General features: G+C 34.5%; 1 pseudogene; it reads left to right on the top strand.

Annotated features, from left to right (window-relative positions):
- The window catches only part of LOC139854641 (pyruvate kinase, cytosolic isozyme-like), a 54,190-nt pseudogene that overhangs the window by 11,147 nt on the left and 25,514 nt on the right, over positions 1 to 17,529 (top strand).

Here is a 17,529-nt window from a genome sequence, read left to right as displayed (position 1 = left end):
AATTCCGAGACCCTGATCCACTTGTTATTCCTCCAGAACCACCAATCATTCAAACAGAGATTGTTGAGGAAGAAACCATTAAATTAGAAACCTCTAGTGATTCGGATACAACACTTTCAATCATGGAAAATCTAGAACCTCTAAGTATGGAAGACCGAATGAGAGCTACACGCACGGGCCAAGGTCATGCCATTATTAAGCCAAACGTTAATGTGCCAGATTATGAAATCAAAGGACAAATTCTACATATGGTAACTAACCAATGCCAATTCAGTGGTGCGCCGAATGAAGATCCGAATGAACACCTTCGTACGTTCAATAGAATTTGTACACTATTCAAAATCCGAGAAGTGGAAGATGAACAAATTTATCTCATGTTATTTCCCTGGACTTTAAAGGGAGAAGCCAAAGATTGGTTAGAATCGTTACCTGAAGGGGCGATTGATACATGGGATGTTTTAGTAGAAAAATTTCTTAAACAATTCTTTCCGGCATCCAAAGCCGTGAGACTTCAAGGAGAAATTGTTACATTCGCGCAAAAGCCAAATGAAATATTATATGAGGCGTGGACAAGATTCGGAAGGATGTTGAGAGGATGTCCTCAACACGGATTAGATACTTTTCAAATAGTGCAAATCTTCTATAAAGGCGTAGACATCGCTACAAGAAAAGACATCGACATAACAGCTGGTGGTTCCATCATGAAGAAAACCGCAACTGAAGCTTACAAAATTATTGATAATACAGCCTCCCACTCTCATGAGTGGCACCAAGAAAAAGATATCTTTCGATCATCTAAAGCGGCTAGAGCTGATTCTAGCCATGACTTTGATTCCGTTTCAGCAAAAATAGATGCTTTCGAAAGACGAATGGAAAAGATGAATAAAGATATTCACGCAATACGAATTAGTTGTGAGCAATGCGGTGGACCACACTTAACGAAAGATTGTCACATTGAACCAACCATGGAACAACGAGAGAATGTTTCCTACATGAACCAAAGGCCGGGAAATAATTATCAAAATAATTATCAACCGCCAAAGCTAAACTTCAATCGAAATCAAAACATTCTTTACAATCCAAATGGACCAAACAACAACTCGTATAACCAGCAAGGTCCGAATAACCAACCAACTCAAAACAACACTTTCAATCAACAAAGACCTAGCTTGTATAAACCACCACAACAAACCGAAGAGAAAAAGCCAAATCTAGAAGAAATGATGGTAAAGCTAGTTGAATCTCAAACACAATTTATTACATCTCAAACCCAAACGAATGAGAGGTTTGATCAGTCATTAAGAACTCAACAAGCTTCCATTTTGAATCTAGAAAAACACGTAGGTACTCTTGCTAGCTTAATGAGTGAGAGGGAACAAGGAAAGCTACCGAGTAATACTGAAGCAAATCCTCTGAATGAGAATGTTAACATGGTTTCAACAAATTCTGAAAAACCAGCTCCGGAAGATGGGAAGGTTTTAGATGAGAATAAAAATGAAGAAGTTACACCACCACCACCAGAGTATGTAAAGCCAGTGGTGGCACCATATAAACCACCCATCCCGTTTCCAAGAAAAAGAGTTGAGTATGAGCAAGTAATAGGTAATAAAGTTGGTGATACCTCTGGAAAGAAGAAGAAGAAAAAGAATAAGAAAGTGCAAGAAACAAAAGCCGTAAATATAAACCCGGTGAAGACAGTTCCACCAAAACCTCCTCCTAGGATAGGTGATCCGGGTGAATTTATTGTTCCTTGTCTACTTAGTGATTGTGTCATGTATGATGCACTAGCAGATTTAGGTGCAAGTGTAAGTGTTATGCCTCTTTCATTATATAAGAGATTAGGAGTAGGTAAGTTAAGTCCAACGGATATGAGTGTTCGACTCCTTGATCAAACCATTAAGCACCCAGTTGGAATTGCTGACAACCTACCCGTTCAAGTAGGTAATTTAACCTTTCTAGTCGAATTTATTGTCATTGACATAGAAGAGGACCTAAACATTCCTCTAATTTTAGGTCGACCATTCTTTGCGTCCACCGGGGCGTTATTTGATGTAGGAAATGGAAGAATGACACTTAAAAGTGGTGACAAATCGATCACCTTTATGATTCGAAAGTCTAAATCTCCACCAGCCAAAACCGTTGAACCAGTAAAAATAATTGGTAAGAACCATGTGGTTTTACCAACTCCAACGGTAGTGCTTAACAATAATGAAACGCCTAAGTGTGGGGAAAATGAAGTAACACCTAATGATGACATGATAACAAAGAACCCCGTTGTTGATACGAAATTAAATGATCCCGTTATTAATAGTTCAATGAAGAAACTTATTAAACGGATTCGCGATGCTAGAACCAAGGGGAACTTTAAGTTATGTAACCGATTAGTATCCAATCTGTCGCCTAAAGAAAAGGCAGAGCTAGTTGAAATTGTAGATATAACACATGAATCCGACCAATGGCTTAAAGAAAAAGTCACAGATATGCAAGTTGATTATGGACCAAGAGAAATTGACGATGAAGCTAATCACAATTTCGACACCACAGCTACCTAAGTGTGGGGAGATTCAAATGTTCTAAAAGGAAAATGTTGTCGAGAGTTAGTTGTTCTGTTCTCGTGTAGTTTCGAGAATGGAATCCGATTGGTCTTTTCCGCTAGCAGACACTAAAGAACTAGTTTTCTCCATCCATTCTGAATTTTTGTTTTGTAGGTTTTATATAAAATTAATATGTTTTTTTTTTAAATTTAAGTTTTGTATGAATTTTAAAAACAAAATTTACTTTAATTCATTAAGTTGAAAAAAATGATTTCTAAAATTCGTCGTGAGTTGAAGACTAGGTCATTAAGCCGAAATTACTTTACCCGAGGGCGGGGCGACAAATTTTGTTATCATTATTTTTAATTTTATTGATTTAAAGTATGCCAAAAATATTATACTTTATAAATTTTTGAAAAGTGGGGTTATAAACCAAACTTCAAAAAAATATATATATATATATATATATATGTTTGTATTTTATCTTATGTACAAAACAGGGTAAAACAACGCACTTTCAAAGACTGTCATTAAAGTTCAGCAAAAGGTACTAATTTTGACGACAAGACGCAAAACAACAAATTTGATATAACAAATGAAGGAATGAATGATGAGGCGCCATCTATCATTTGACGAGCTTTGTAATTACAAACTCGGTATTTTTAATCACTTTTCTACGCTAATCACCCTCATGAATTTAAATTATAGTCTGATTTCATGCAAATGAGGGCATTGCATGATCTCAAGTGTGGGGAAGGGTTATAAATTCTCTCGGGTTTACACTTAGTTTATTTGCCAAATTTTGTGAAAATTTGAAAAATTTTCAATTAAATGAACTCAAAATCATGTTTATACATATTTATGAACGATGAAAACTAGGTGATAATACCGAAATTATCGTTACCTCGAAAAGGACATAAATTGAGAAACACCCTAAAACGCTTGAATTCATTTAAAATGAAATAGAAGAAAATAAAAAGGCAAAGAAAAAAACTAAGTGTGGGAAGAATGTACCAAGTTATTCAATTTAAAACATATATCACATATTTTTGTACAAGATTATTGCAGGTACTTTTGCTTTGGACGATGCTAATCAGTTTTACCCGGTTTACTGTAATACATTTGAAAGAAAGATGGATCTACACGATGAATCAATTCCATCATTAAAAGGAAGTAAAGTCTTCCGAAAAAGACACGCGCTTCTTGATTTAGGTCATGAAGTTGTCGTCCAGACCAGCTGTAGGTTGACGAAAAATCTAGAAAAGTCATCTCTAAAATCAGCAGGAAATCCACGGACCTCAGCATCAAACAGGGTCGCCAAGTGGTCAGATTTATCCTAACCATGAGAAGGATTTATCTCGTACAATGGGGAGGCACCGTGCAAATTAGCTTGATAAGACTAATGAATCAGATCCCCAGAAAGGATAATCTCCTTAAAAGATTAAAAATCAGCTTTTAAGACTGATATTACTCAATCCTTGAGATTGACCTTAAAGATTGAGAATTCAAACTCATAGAATTCAATGATATCTAAACTCGAGCTTGAACGAGAAAATATTTTGATCAAAATTACAAACCGATTTGTTTTCTGAAAACCCATTTTCAATGCGTTCATTACCATTGAACGTAAAATTCTAGGAATTCAACTGGAATTCATTAGGTCACCTGAACCAAATCGGGTATCAACCGTAAGAACGGTAGTTGCATAGCATGGTCGGAGACAGGACCTTGTGCCAGACCGAAAAATCATAGGATGATCTTTACTATTGCTCCTACCAAGGATAGTTCTAGCATCCGACACGTTAATAAGACCATAATCATCTGCATGTCACGGGACATTGCCTTAACAGTTTCTTGTTCATCGCTTTCCTTTACAACCGGACGGTAGTTTACCGAAAGGTAATATACGGAACAAGTAAACTGGATGTGTGCTTTCCGATACCGGGATAGCAGTGGATTACACGAACCTAAATGTTTTTAGCCAAAATATTGATCCACAAATATATTTTGCAACACCGATGGTAGATCAAATCAGAAAACTTATCTAGGGTAAAATCTAGCTTGAATTTTTAAAAGATCAAATGTTTTCATAAAGATCCAATTTCCTAAAGGATCTACATTTTTATAGTCATGTGGGACTGTAAACCACCTTTCAAATGTGCACTTTGCTTTGGAAACCGAAAGTAAATCGGCTATTTGATTGCAAGTGTCGTTGTCCTAAACCCAAGGCAACTGTGGATGACACACCCACCTTTAACCATGGTTCTATTGTTAATATCATTGTTTATACCGCTCTATCAAAATCACTGATGTACAAAGTGTGAAGAATAAATAAGTGATTCGTGTGATGTATTATATTATTTCAAGACTGTATTGCTTGAGGACAAGCAACGCTCAAGTGTGGGGATATTGATAAGGCTAAAAAGGAACATATATTTCATAGTAAAATCCCCCAAGAAAGATAAGATTTTAGTTGCAATTGTTCCATTTTCAAGTAATATTCGTTTATATTTAATAAGTGCGAAGACAAAAGGCGAAAACGAAGATTTGAAGACAAAAAGGTCCAAAATGCTCAAATGTACAAGATACAATTAAAAAGGTTCAAATTATTGATGAGGAACGTCTAAAAATGACAAGAGTACAAGTTACAAAACGCAAAGTACACGATATAAAATAGTACGCAAGGACGTTCGAAAATCCGGAACCGGGACATGAACCAACTCTCAACGCTCGACGCAACGGAGTAAAAATTATGAGTCAACTATGCACAAGAATAAAATATAATATTTAAATAATTCATAATAAGAATAATATTAAATAATAAAAAGTTGTTAATTGAGCATAGTTCAGGGGTCATAAGTGAAAATTCAATTTATAAATTCGCCTATAAAAGGCTATGTAATCGTAATTGAAGCAGACCTTTTTTTTTATCATATTGGGATCTATATATCGATCCATCTATCTATTATCAATATCAATTATCAATATCTATATTCTATATCTCTATCATAATGTTAATGTAATCAGATATAACAATAATCTTAATTTTAATTTTAAATTATAATAATAATAAGATTTATGATAGAGATCGTTTGAGTGTGTAAGTCGAAATTCTGTCCGTGTAACGCTACGCTATTTTTAATCATTGTAAGTTATGTTCAACCTTTTTACATTAATGTCTCGTAGCTAAGTTATTATTATGCTTATTTAAAACGAAGTAATCATGATGTTGGGCTAATTACTAAAATTGGGTAATTGGGCTTTGTACCATAATTGGGGTTTGGACAAAAGAACGACACTTGTGGAAATTAGACTATGGGCTATTAATGGGCTTTATATTTGTTTAACTAAATGATAGTTTGTTAATGTTAATATAAAGATTTACAATTGGGCGTCCCTATAAATTACCATATACACTCAATCGGACACGATGGGCGGGGTATTTATATGTACGAATAATCGTTCATTTAACCGGACACGGGAATGGATTAATAGCCACTAGAATAATTAAAACAGGGGTGAAATTATGTACAAGGACACTTGGTATAATTGATAACAAAATATTAAAACCTTGGGTTACACTCAGTCGACATCCTGGTGTAATTACTAAACAAAGTATTAAAATCTTGTCACAGTTTAAATCCTTAATCAGTTGGAATATTTGACTTCGGGTATAAGGGTAATTTGACGAGGATACTCGCACTTTATATTTATGACCGATGGACTATTATGGACAAAAACCAGATAGACGTATCAAATAAACCAGGACAAAGGACAATTAACCCATGGTAATAAATTAAAATCAACACGTCAAACATCATGATTATGAAAGTTTAAATAAGCATAATCCTTTTATTTCATATTCTATCGCAATTTTATTTATTGTTATTTTATTTATCGTCAATTATATATTTTACGCACTTTAATTATTGTCATTTATCTTTACGCTTAAAAATATAAAATCGACAAACCGGTCATTAAACGGTAAAAAACCCCCTTTTATAATAATGTTACTACTTATATATATATATATTTATATAAATATAGTTTTATAAAAATATAGTACGTAATCACTAGCTCCCTGTGAAACGAACCGGACTTACTAAAAACTACACTACTCTACGATTAGGTACACTGCCTATAGTGTTGTAGCAAAGTTTAGGTATATCCCATCCGTAAATTAATAAAACTTGTGTCATATTTTGTAGTATTTTGTATTAAAAATAATACTATTTCGTACCCTCACGCTACAACATCAGTAAACTACCGTCCGGTTGTAAAGGAAAGCGTTGAACAAGCAACTGTTAAGGCAATGTCCCCTGACATGCTTTTAATTATGGTCTGTAACGTGTCGGATGCAATTACTATCCTTGGTAGGAGCAATAGTAAAGCTCACCCTTATAATTTTTCGGTATGGCACAAGGTCCTGTCTTTGACCACTATGCAACCACCGTTCTTACGGTTGACACCCGATTTAGTTCAGGTGACCTAATGAATTACAGGTGAATTCCTAGGATTTTACGTTCAATGGTAATTAACGCATTGAAAATAGGGTTTTCAGAAAACAAATCGGTTTATAATTTTGATCAAAATATTTTCTCGTTCAAGCTCGAGTTTAGATATCATTGAATTCCATGAGTTTGAATTCTCAATCTTTAAGGTCAATCTCTAGGATTGAGTAATATCAGTCTTAAAAGCTGATTTTTAATCTTTAAGGAGATTATCCTTTCTGGGGATCTGATTCATTAGTCTTATCCAGCTAATTTGCATGGTGCCCCCCATTGTACGAGATAAATCCTTCTCATGGTTAGGATAAATCTGACCACTTGGCGACCCTGTTTAATGCTGAGGTCCGTGGATTTCCTGCTGATTTTAGTGATGACTTTTCTAGATTTTTCGTCAACCTACAGCTGGTCTGGACGACAACTTCATGACCTAAATCAAGAAGCGTGTTTCTTTTTCGGAAGACTTTACTTCCTTTTAATGATGGAATTGATTCATCGTGTAGATCCATCTCTTCTTTTCTTTCATCGGGTAAAAACAGTTTAGTTTAGCCCAAAGCAAAAGTATTTTCAGTTATTTGTTACAGATATATGTGACATATGTTTAAGATAACTTGGTAAATTTTCCCACACTTGGCTTTTATTTTCCTTTTTATCGTCCTCTATTCCATTTTAAATGAATTTTAACATTTTAGTTTGTTTCTCAATTTATGTCCTTTCCGAGGTAACAATAATTTCGGTGTTAAAACCTAGTTTTATCGTTCATAAATATGTATAAACATGATTTTGAATTCATTTAATTGAAAATTTTGAAAAATTTTACTAGAATTGGGTAGTCAGTATATAAGACTAGGGCTGTTCTTTATTATCAGAGAGCACTAGATTCTAATACAACTACTGCTTTACTAGTATTTTTAATGGTAACCAAGTGTTTAAAATAAAAATTTTTAAAATCCGAAAGAATTTAACCCCTTCCCACACTTAAGATCTTGCAATGCCCTCATTTGCAAGAAATCAGTAACAATTTAAATTATTGAGGGTGATTTGTGTGAAAATGATTAAATTTTACCAAAGTTTCCAAATATATTGGCGTTTGTTTGCTGAATGATAAATGGTGCACATCATTTGTTCATTCCGTCTTGTTGTTATTTCACATATATTTTGCATCTTGTCGTCAAAATTAGTTGCTTTTGCTGAACTTAATGCCAGTCTTTGAAAATGCGTTGTTTTACCCTGTTGTGTACATAAGATAAACTGCAAACATATATACATATTTTTGAAGTTTGGTATATTACCCCACATTCAAAAATTATTAAAATCTAAGAATAAAAGTTAGATAATTATAAAAATGATTACAATATTAACAAAAGTATTAAACGTATCAATAATTACAAATTACAAAATAAAAAAAAATAATAAGTAAACTAAGGATGATATTGGTACCAATAGGGGTTCCAGGCATAACCATAGGTGCTATAAAATGCTTCGGCAGGGTCATACGTAGGATATGGTGGCTGCATCTCTATAGACCAGGGAGGGAAGATGGGTTTCGTTGTAGGAATATAGTTTCTACCTATATGTTGGCAATGAGCTATGATTTGGTTCTGATGAACTTGCCAATCTTCAAATGCTCTCTGTCTAGCATTTTCGTATTCCTGAGAAGCTATAAACCTTTGCATTTCTTGCATCTCATTCCCCCCTCCTACATTACCTTGCTGTTGGTTTCTCTCCACCTGTGGATGTCTACCATGGTATCGTACTGCGGCGTTATTTCGCCTCTTCAAAACTTTCGCACCATGGTATACATTTAAACCTATAGTATCGCGGGGTTCTGGTTCTTCTACTAATAATCCCCCCCGACTTATATCCACACCGAGATATTCACCAATCAAAGTAATAAAAATACCACCTCCTATTATGCTATGCGGTCTCATCCCCCGAACCATAGCTGATAAATAATAACCCACACAATATGGTATACTTACAGCGCTTTGTGGGTCTCGAATACACATATGGTAAAACAAATCCTGTTCATTTACTTTTTTCTTGTTCTTACCCCTTTGTGTAATCGAATTGGCTAAAAACCTATGAATTACTCTTAATTCGGCTCTATCTATATCCAAATAAGAGTAATTTCCCCCTTTGAAACGGTGATGGCTTGTCATTTGACTCCACACACCGTGTGTATCAAAATTTTCATCTATCTTTCTACCGTTTAGTATCAACCCTCTACAATCGGCAGATGCTAACTCCTCAGGCGTATATATACGTAAAGCCTGAGCCATGTCCAGTAAAGACATGTGGCGCATCGAACCGCCTAACAAAAATCTAATAAAAGAACGATCAGTTAAACTAGCTACCCGATCATTCAACTCTATACTACATAACAATTCTTCACACCATACTTTATATACAGGTCTACGCATGGTGAATAAACGTACCCAGTCATTAAAAGAAGAATTACCATACCTCTGTACAAGTAATTCCCTAATTGGCCCGGCCAATTCTACAGCTTCTAAGGGTCCCCATTCTATGACCCTCGGTACCTCAACAACCTTAGAATGAAGAGTATGCAAACCCCTTTGATATTTTGGATAATCTATCCAAAGTCTGTCAAATCTCAGGTTCGGGTGCAACTCTTCCAAGTGCATATCAGAAAAGGTCATGACTGGATGAGGTATATCCTGCTTGTAGTAGTTATCCACCTCCTGTTGTTCCAAATTCTCAGCAGGAGCATTGCGGGCTTGGGATGAAGATTCACCCCTTTCAGTCTGCAAAACACATCAAACACAAATTTTGTGCATCCAAATATGCATTAGTGTCAGCAAAATCATCAATCAAAATAATTACAATGACATTATCAATTTATATCAAACTTAAGCTCATTTTCATATTTTCACCAAATCTACACTTTTTCAAATAAGCATATACGAAAATGTTCGCCAAGTTCATAAGCATTCAACTCAAATAACATGTCAAAATAATCATTACTAGCAATTAAACAAGTCTCAAATGGCATTATCTTTCAAAAATCAAGTTCATGAATTTTAGACTTGAAAAAGTCCACTTTAATTCTCAAAATTATGTTTAGGCTCAAAGTTTGGATCATTTAACTACCTAGACATGTTACACTACTCAATTTAGCAACAATTCATGACAAAAATCGGCCATAACCTGTTTATATCAAAAAGCCCTAAATTTGCTCAAGAACACAAACCCTAGATTATTCAAAATTTGAAGTTTAAGGCTTCTAATCATGTTAAACAGCATCAATCTAGGTTATACAAGCATAATACATAAACAATTTAAGCATAATTACACTAAAAAGCATCAAAATCAAATTGGGGAAAAAATTGCTCAAGAACACCAAATTTCGGATTAAATGGTGTTTAGGTGTAGAAATTTACCGTTTTTCTTGAGTAATTCTTAGATAGCATCCTTCTCAACATGATTTTAGCAAAAGATTTGGTGATTAACGGTTAAAAATTGTGATTTTGGGGTGTATTTTTCGGGTTTTTCGCGTGCAGTTTTTCGCAGGTTTTTATTGTTTTGGGGTTGGGACTGATCTGTTCCAGCTCTTTATTTTTTTCTGATTTTTCATCCCTCCGCGACTCGCGGAGATTTAAGCTCCAAACTCCGCGAGTCGCGGAGTTTGGTATTTTTTTTTTTTTTTTTTTATAAACTTTAACTTATTAAAACAATTAAGTAATTAATTTTAAAATTTTGTTTCCCTTGTTATTTAGGACGAGGTCGTTTCGGATTGATGTCCTAGTCCGTCCCTCGACAAAATTTTAAAATTTGTCTTTTTGTAGCGATTGTTTTAAAAGCTAAGATTTTTGGTTTTTTTAATGTTTTTGGCATACTTTAATTCTATAAGATTAAAAATAATGATAATAAAAGTTCTCGTCCCTCCCTCGGGTAAAGCAATTTCGGTTCAAAGACCTAGTCTTCAACTTACGACGAATTTTAAAAATCATATTTTTAACTTAATGAGATAAAGTAAATTTTTGTTTTTAAATTCACACAACTTAAATACAAAATTCAAAATTAATATTAAAATTTCACACCAAACTTAAAATTTGAAATGCATAAAATTAAAAATTTATATTTTAAAAATTCACACCAAACTTAATTTAAAAATTCATATTATAAATTCACACCAAACTTATATTATGGTTCAAATATTTACAATTTTAAATATATTGTTTTTATAAAGTTTACAATATTAATTTAAGATTTAAATATTAATTTTAAAAACATGGTAAAAATAAAATTAAAAATCTTTTTGTCTTTTTATCCCACTTTAATCAATCAAATATTATCAAAAATATGCGCCCCTCTTTTCGGTAAAGTAATTTCGGTTCCAAAACCTAATTTAACTCATGACGAATTTTTGAAATATTTTGGGCTGATTGTTTAAAGATATTTATACATTAAGAATAAACGTTAAATTTCGCAGTGATGTAATAAATTTTTGAATGATATCAATAATTTCGGTCGCCAAACCTAATTTTATTCAATACCAATTTAATACTTTTTAGCGAACAAATTAGCGTTTATTATCAAAAGGTTAAAAATAAAAATAAAAACTGTACAGACATACCTGTGAAATAGATTTCTTAGTTATATGATCTATCCCATTCATAAGATAGTCGGTTTAATTGGTTTTCCATGGCTACATAGGCGTAACCTCGAGCATTCAGTGTCTTTTCTTCTAAACATATGAAAGGTCCGTCTCTGCATAAAGTAACAAATTCGGTATTTGAATAGGTTTGATTATTTGAACATTTACCTCCATGTGACCATTTTCCGCATTTATGACATCGTTCTAGGTGTCGTGCTCTTCTTTTCGCTGCGGATTTTTATTTTCCTTTACCAAATTGTAACTTATTATCTTCGCATCTGGATTCTTTTCTAACTCCGTCCATTCTTTCTCTGATTACTGATACTAGTTCACTCGGTAGTATGTTATTATTTCTTTTAGTGATCAAAGCATGTAGCATTAGACCATGGTTTAGTTCACAGGCAGTCTTCATTTTGTAAAAACCTAAAAAAAATAAAAATTCAGAATGGGGGGAGAAGACTAGTTCTTTAGGGTCTGCTAGGGAAAGACCATTCGGGTTCCATTTTCGAGAACTACACGAAAACAGACAATCTAACTCTAACAGAAATACATATTATCCTTTAAAGACTTGATTCTCCCCACACTTAGTTAGCTGTGGTGTCGAAATTGTGATTAACTTCGTTGTCGACTTCCATCGGACCATGTATGTAATGTTTAACTCTGTGACCATTAACTTTAAATTCAATCCCATTTGAATTTATTAATTCTATCGTTCCGTATGGGAAAACTCTTTTGACTATGAATGGTCCAGACCATCTTGATTTCAATTTTCCAGAAAATAGCTTGAATCGTGAATTGAAAAGAAGAACTCTGTCTCCTTCTTTAAATTCTTTTGAACTTCTGATTCTTTTATCATGCCATTTCTTCGTTCTTTCTTTATAGATTAACGAATTTTCGTATGCTTCATGTCTTAATTCTTCTAATTCGTTTAGTTGACTTAATCGTAGACGTCCAGCTTCATGTAAATCAAGATTACATGTCTTCAAAGCCCAAAATGCTTTGTGTTCAATTTCTACTGGAAGATGACATGCTTTTCCATAAACAAGTCTAAAAGGTGTGGTTCCAATTGGAGTTTTGTAGGCTGTTCTAAAAGCCCAGAGTGCATCCTCCAATTTAATGGACCATTCCTTCGGATTTGATCCTACGGTTTTCTCTAGAATACGTTTTAAAGCTCGGTTGGTATTTTCAACTTGTCCACTTGTTTGTGGATGATATGCGGTGGAGATTTTATGAGTTACTCCATATCTTTTAAGAACTTTCTCAAGTTGATTATTACAGAAATGAGTACCCCGATCACTTATTAAAGCTTTCGGTGTTCCAAACCTTGCAAAAAGACGTTTTAAAAAATTGACTACAACTCGTGCATCGTTAGTTGGGAGAGCTTGTGCTTCCGCCCATTTAGATACATAATCAATGGCTACGAGTATATATAGATTATTATGAGATTTTGGAAATGGACCCATAAAGTCAATACCCCAAATGTCAAATACTTCACATACTTGGATGACATTTTGTGGCATTTCATCACGTTGACTTATTTTTCCGGCCCTTTGACATGCATCACAGGATTTGCAAAGAAGGTGTGCGTCTTTGTAAATTGTTGGCCAATAGAATCCAGCATCATAAACTTTTCTTGCTGTTAGTTGAGGCCCATAATGCCCTCCTGTTGGTCCTGTGTGACAATGGTTTAATATTTTACTAGCTTCATCTCCAAATACACATCGGCGTATTATTCCATCGGGACAACTTTTAAACAGATGTGGATCTTCCCAAAAATAGTGTTTTATATCACTGAAGAATTTCTTTCGTCTTTGGTACGATAATCCTTTTTCAAGGAATCCACAAACTAAGTAGTTTGCATAGTCTGCAAACCATGGGATTTCTTTATAATCTATCTTCAATAGATATTCATCAGGAAAGTTGTCTTGTATGGCCGATTCATTCAGAACTTCTAATTCGGGATTTTCAAGACGAGAAAGATGATCAGCGGCGAGATTTTATGCTCCTCTTTTATCTCGGATTTCAATATCAAACTCTTGTAAGAGTAAGATCCAACGGATTAATCTTGGTTTAGCATCTTGTTTTGAAAATAGGTATCTAAGAGCAGAATGGTCGGTATAGACCACCGTTTTTGCTAGAACGAGATATGATCGAAATTTGTCAAAAGCAAAGACAATAGCAAGGAGTTATTTTTCAGTAGTTGTATAGTTCGTTTGTGCTCCTTGTAACGTCTTACTAGCATAATATATAGGTTGAAATCGTTTTTCAATCCTTTGTCCTAAAACGGCTCCCATTGCAAAATCACTTGCATCGCACATTAGTTCAAATGGTAGATTCCAATTTGGTGTTATCATGATTGGCGCATTAGTGAGTTTCTCTTTAAGAATATTAAAAGATTTGATACACTCATCTGAAAAGATGAATGGCGCATCCTTTTCTAGGAGTTTATTCATAGGAGTGGCAATTTTAGAAAAATCTTTTATGAAACGTCGGTAAAAACCGGCATGCCCTAGAAAACTCCTAACTCCTCTAACATTGGTGGGATGTGGAAGTTTAGCAATTACATCTACTTTAGCTCTATCCACTTCAATTCCTTCTTTTGAAATTTTATGTCCAAGAACGATGCCTTCTTTAACCATGAAATGACATTTCTCCCAATTAAGTACTAGATTTGATTTTTCGCATCTAATTAGCATTCGTTCCAGATTAACTATACATGATTTAAATGTATCACCGAAGACTGAAAAGTCATCCATGAATACTTCCATGCATTCTTCTATCATGTCGTGAAAAATCGCCATCATGCACCTTTGAAAGGTTGCAGGGGCGTTGCAAAGTCCAAATGGCATGCGTTTGTAAGCAAAAGTACCATAAGGGCACGTGAATGTGGTTTTCTCTTGGTCCTCGGGTGCTATTGGAATTTGAAAATATCCGGAAAATCCATCTAGAAAACAATAGTAGCTATTTCCGGCTAATCTTTCCAACATTTGATCAATGAAAGGTAAGGGAAAGTGATCTTTTCTGGTGGCGTCATTTAATTTTCTATAATCAATACATACACGCCATCCTGTTACAGTCCTAGTAGGAATAAGCTCATTTTTCTCATTTGTGATGACAGTCATGCCACCCTTCTTAGGCACGCATTGAACTGGGCTTACCCATGGACTATCAGAGATTGGATAAATTAAACCTGCATCTAGCAGTTTAATAATCTCTTTCTTAACTACATCTTGCATATTAGGATTTAGTCTTCGTTGGCGTTGCACATACGTTTTATGACCTTCTTCCATAAGGATTTTATGTGTGCAATACGAAGGACTTATTCCTTTAATATCATGAATCTTCCATGCAATGGCTGGTTTATGAGCTTTCAACATAGAAATGAGTTGTGATTTCTCATTTTCAGTAAGAGAAGACGATATTATTACAGGTAATTCAGATTCACCATGTAAATAAGCGTATTCCAAATGGTTTGGAAGTGGCTTTAACTCTAATTTCGGAGGTTCTTCTATCGATGATTTATATCGATATCTGTCTTTTTCTTTTAGCATTTGAATTTCTTTTGTTGTTGGTTCATATCCATTAGCTATAAGTGTAGCTAACATTTCAGCTTCATCAATTGGTTCATTACCTTCTCCTAAAGAACATTCTCCTGTTCCTTGTAATTCTGGAAATTCTTCTAATAATTCTGCATGTGCATCTATAGTTTGAATATAATAACATGTATCATCTGCAGATTGTGGTTGTTACATTGCTCTATCAACTGAAAAGGTAACACTCTCATCCTCTATACTTAGGGTCAGTTTCTTACCGAACACGTCTATCATTGCTTTAGCCGTGTTTAAGAATGGTCTTCCTAATATGAGAGGAACTTGAGAATCTTCTTCCATGTCCAAAACAACAAAATCTACTGGAAATACTAAAGTACCAACTTTAACTAGCATGTTCTCCATTATCCCTCTAGGATATTTTATTGATCTATCGGCTAGTTGTATGCTTATTCTGGTTGGTTTTAATTCTCCAAGGTCTAGTTTAGCGTATAGTGAATACGGCATTAAATTTATACTAGCACCTAAGTCTGCCAATGCTTCTATTGAACTAAGACTACCCAGAAAACATGGAATTGTGAAACTTCCTGGATCAGATAATTTTTCTGGTATCTTATTCAACAGCACTGCTGAACAATTAGCATTCATAGTAACAGCCGAGAGTTCTTCCATTTTCTTTCTATTTGAGATTAGATCTTTCAAGAATTTAGCATATCTAGGCATTCCTGAAATCACATCAATGAAAGGAAGATTTACATTTATCTGTTTAAACATATCCAAGAATTTGGATTGCTCGGCTTCAAGTTTTTCTTTCTTCATTTTACTTGGGTAAGGAAGTGGTGGTTGGTATGGTTTAACATAAGGTTTATCCTTAACTGTGTTATCTTCATTAACCTTTTCAACTACCGGTTCTTTTTCCTTATCTTGATCAGGTTGTGGTTCTTGTGGAGTAGGAATGGTTTCATCAGAAGTTACAGGTATTTCAGGTGGTTTAAGTGTTGTACCACTTCTTGTGGTAATGGCTTTAGCTGTTTCATTCCGGGGGTTAGCATTTGTATCACTAGGTAGACTTCCCAGTTTTCTTTCACCTATTAACCTTGCTAGGTTACTTACTTCTTGTTCCAGATTTTGAATAGAAGCTTGTTGATTTCTAAATGCTTGAGCATTTTGTTCATTGGTTTGTTTTTGAGATGTGAAAAACTGCGTTTGAGTTTCAACTAGCTTCGTCATCATATCTTCTAAATTCGGCTTTTTATCATCGGTTTGTTGTGGTGGTTTGTTTTGAAAATTCGGTCTTTGCTGATTGTAAGTATTATTGGATACTTGTTGATTGCTAGGACCTTGTTGATTGTTGTATGGAATATTTCGGTTATAATTCTAGTTTTGATTGTAAATCGGTCTTGGCGGTTGATAATTATTCTGATAATTATTTCCAGGCCTTTGGTTTATGTATGAAATATTCTCTCTTTGTTCCATTGTTAATTCAATACTGAGACAATCTTTTGTCAAATGTGGTCCTCCACACTGCTCACAGCTAATTCGTATTGAGTGAATATCTTTAGTCATCTTTTCCATTCGTCTCTCCACAGCATCTATCTTTGCGGAAATGGAATCTAAGTCATGGCTAGAATCGGCTCTAGCTGCTTTAGATGATCTAATGATGTCTTTTTCTTGGTGCCACTCATGTGAGTGGGAAGCAGTGTTATCAATAATTTTGTAAGCATCAGTTTCGGTTTTCTTCATAATAGAACCACCAGCTGCTATATCTATGTCTTTTCTTGTAGTGATGTCGCATCCTTGGTAGAATATTTGTACTATTTGACAGGTGTCTAAACCATGTTGCGGACATCCTCTTAATAACTTTCCATATCTAGTCCACGCCTCATATAGAGTTTCATTTGGTTTCTGTGTAAACGTAACAATTTCTGCTTGAAGTCTTACGGCTTTAGATGCAGGAAAGAATTGTTTAAGAAATTTGTCAACTAAAACATCCCATGTATCAATCGCCCCTTCAGGTAATGATTCCAACCAATCTTTGGCTTCTCCCTTTAAAGTCCAGGGAAATAACATGAGATATATCTGTTCATCCTCCACTTCTCGGATTTTAAATAGTGTGCAGATCCTATTAAAGGTACGTAGATGTTCATTTGGATCTTCCTTCGGCGCACCACTAAATTGGCATTGATTAGTCACCATGTGTAGAATTTGTCCTTTGATTTCATAATCTGGTGCATTAATGTCTGGATGAGTAATTGCGTGACCTTGGCCAGTGCGTTTAGCTCTCATTCGGTCTTCCATACTTAAAGGTTCCAGATTTTCCA

Source organism: Rutidosis leptorrhynchoides, chromosome 6 (assembly GCF_046630445.1).
Source record: "Rutidosis leptorrhynchoides isolate AG116_Rl617_1_P2 chromosome 6, CSIRO_AGI_Rlap_v1, whole genome shotgun sequence".
Classification (NCBI taxonomy): Eukaryota; Viridiplantae; Streptophyta; class Magnoliopsida; order Asterales; family Asteraceae; genus Rutidosis; species Rutidosis leptorrhynchoides.
The sequence above is the reverse complement of the archived record's forward strand: the minus strand, read 5'-3'. Positions and strand labels throughout refer to the sequence as shown.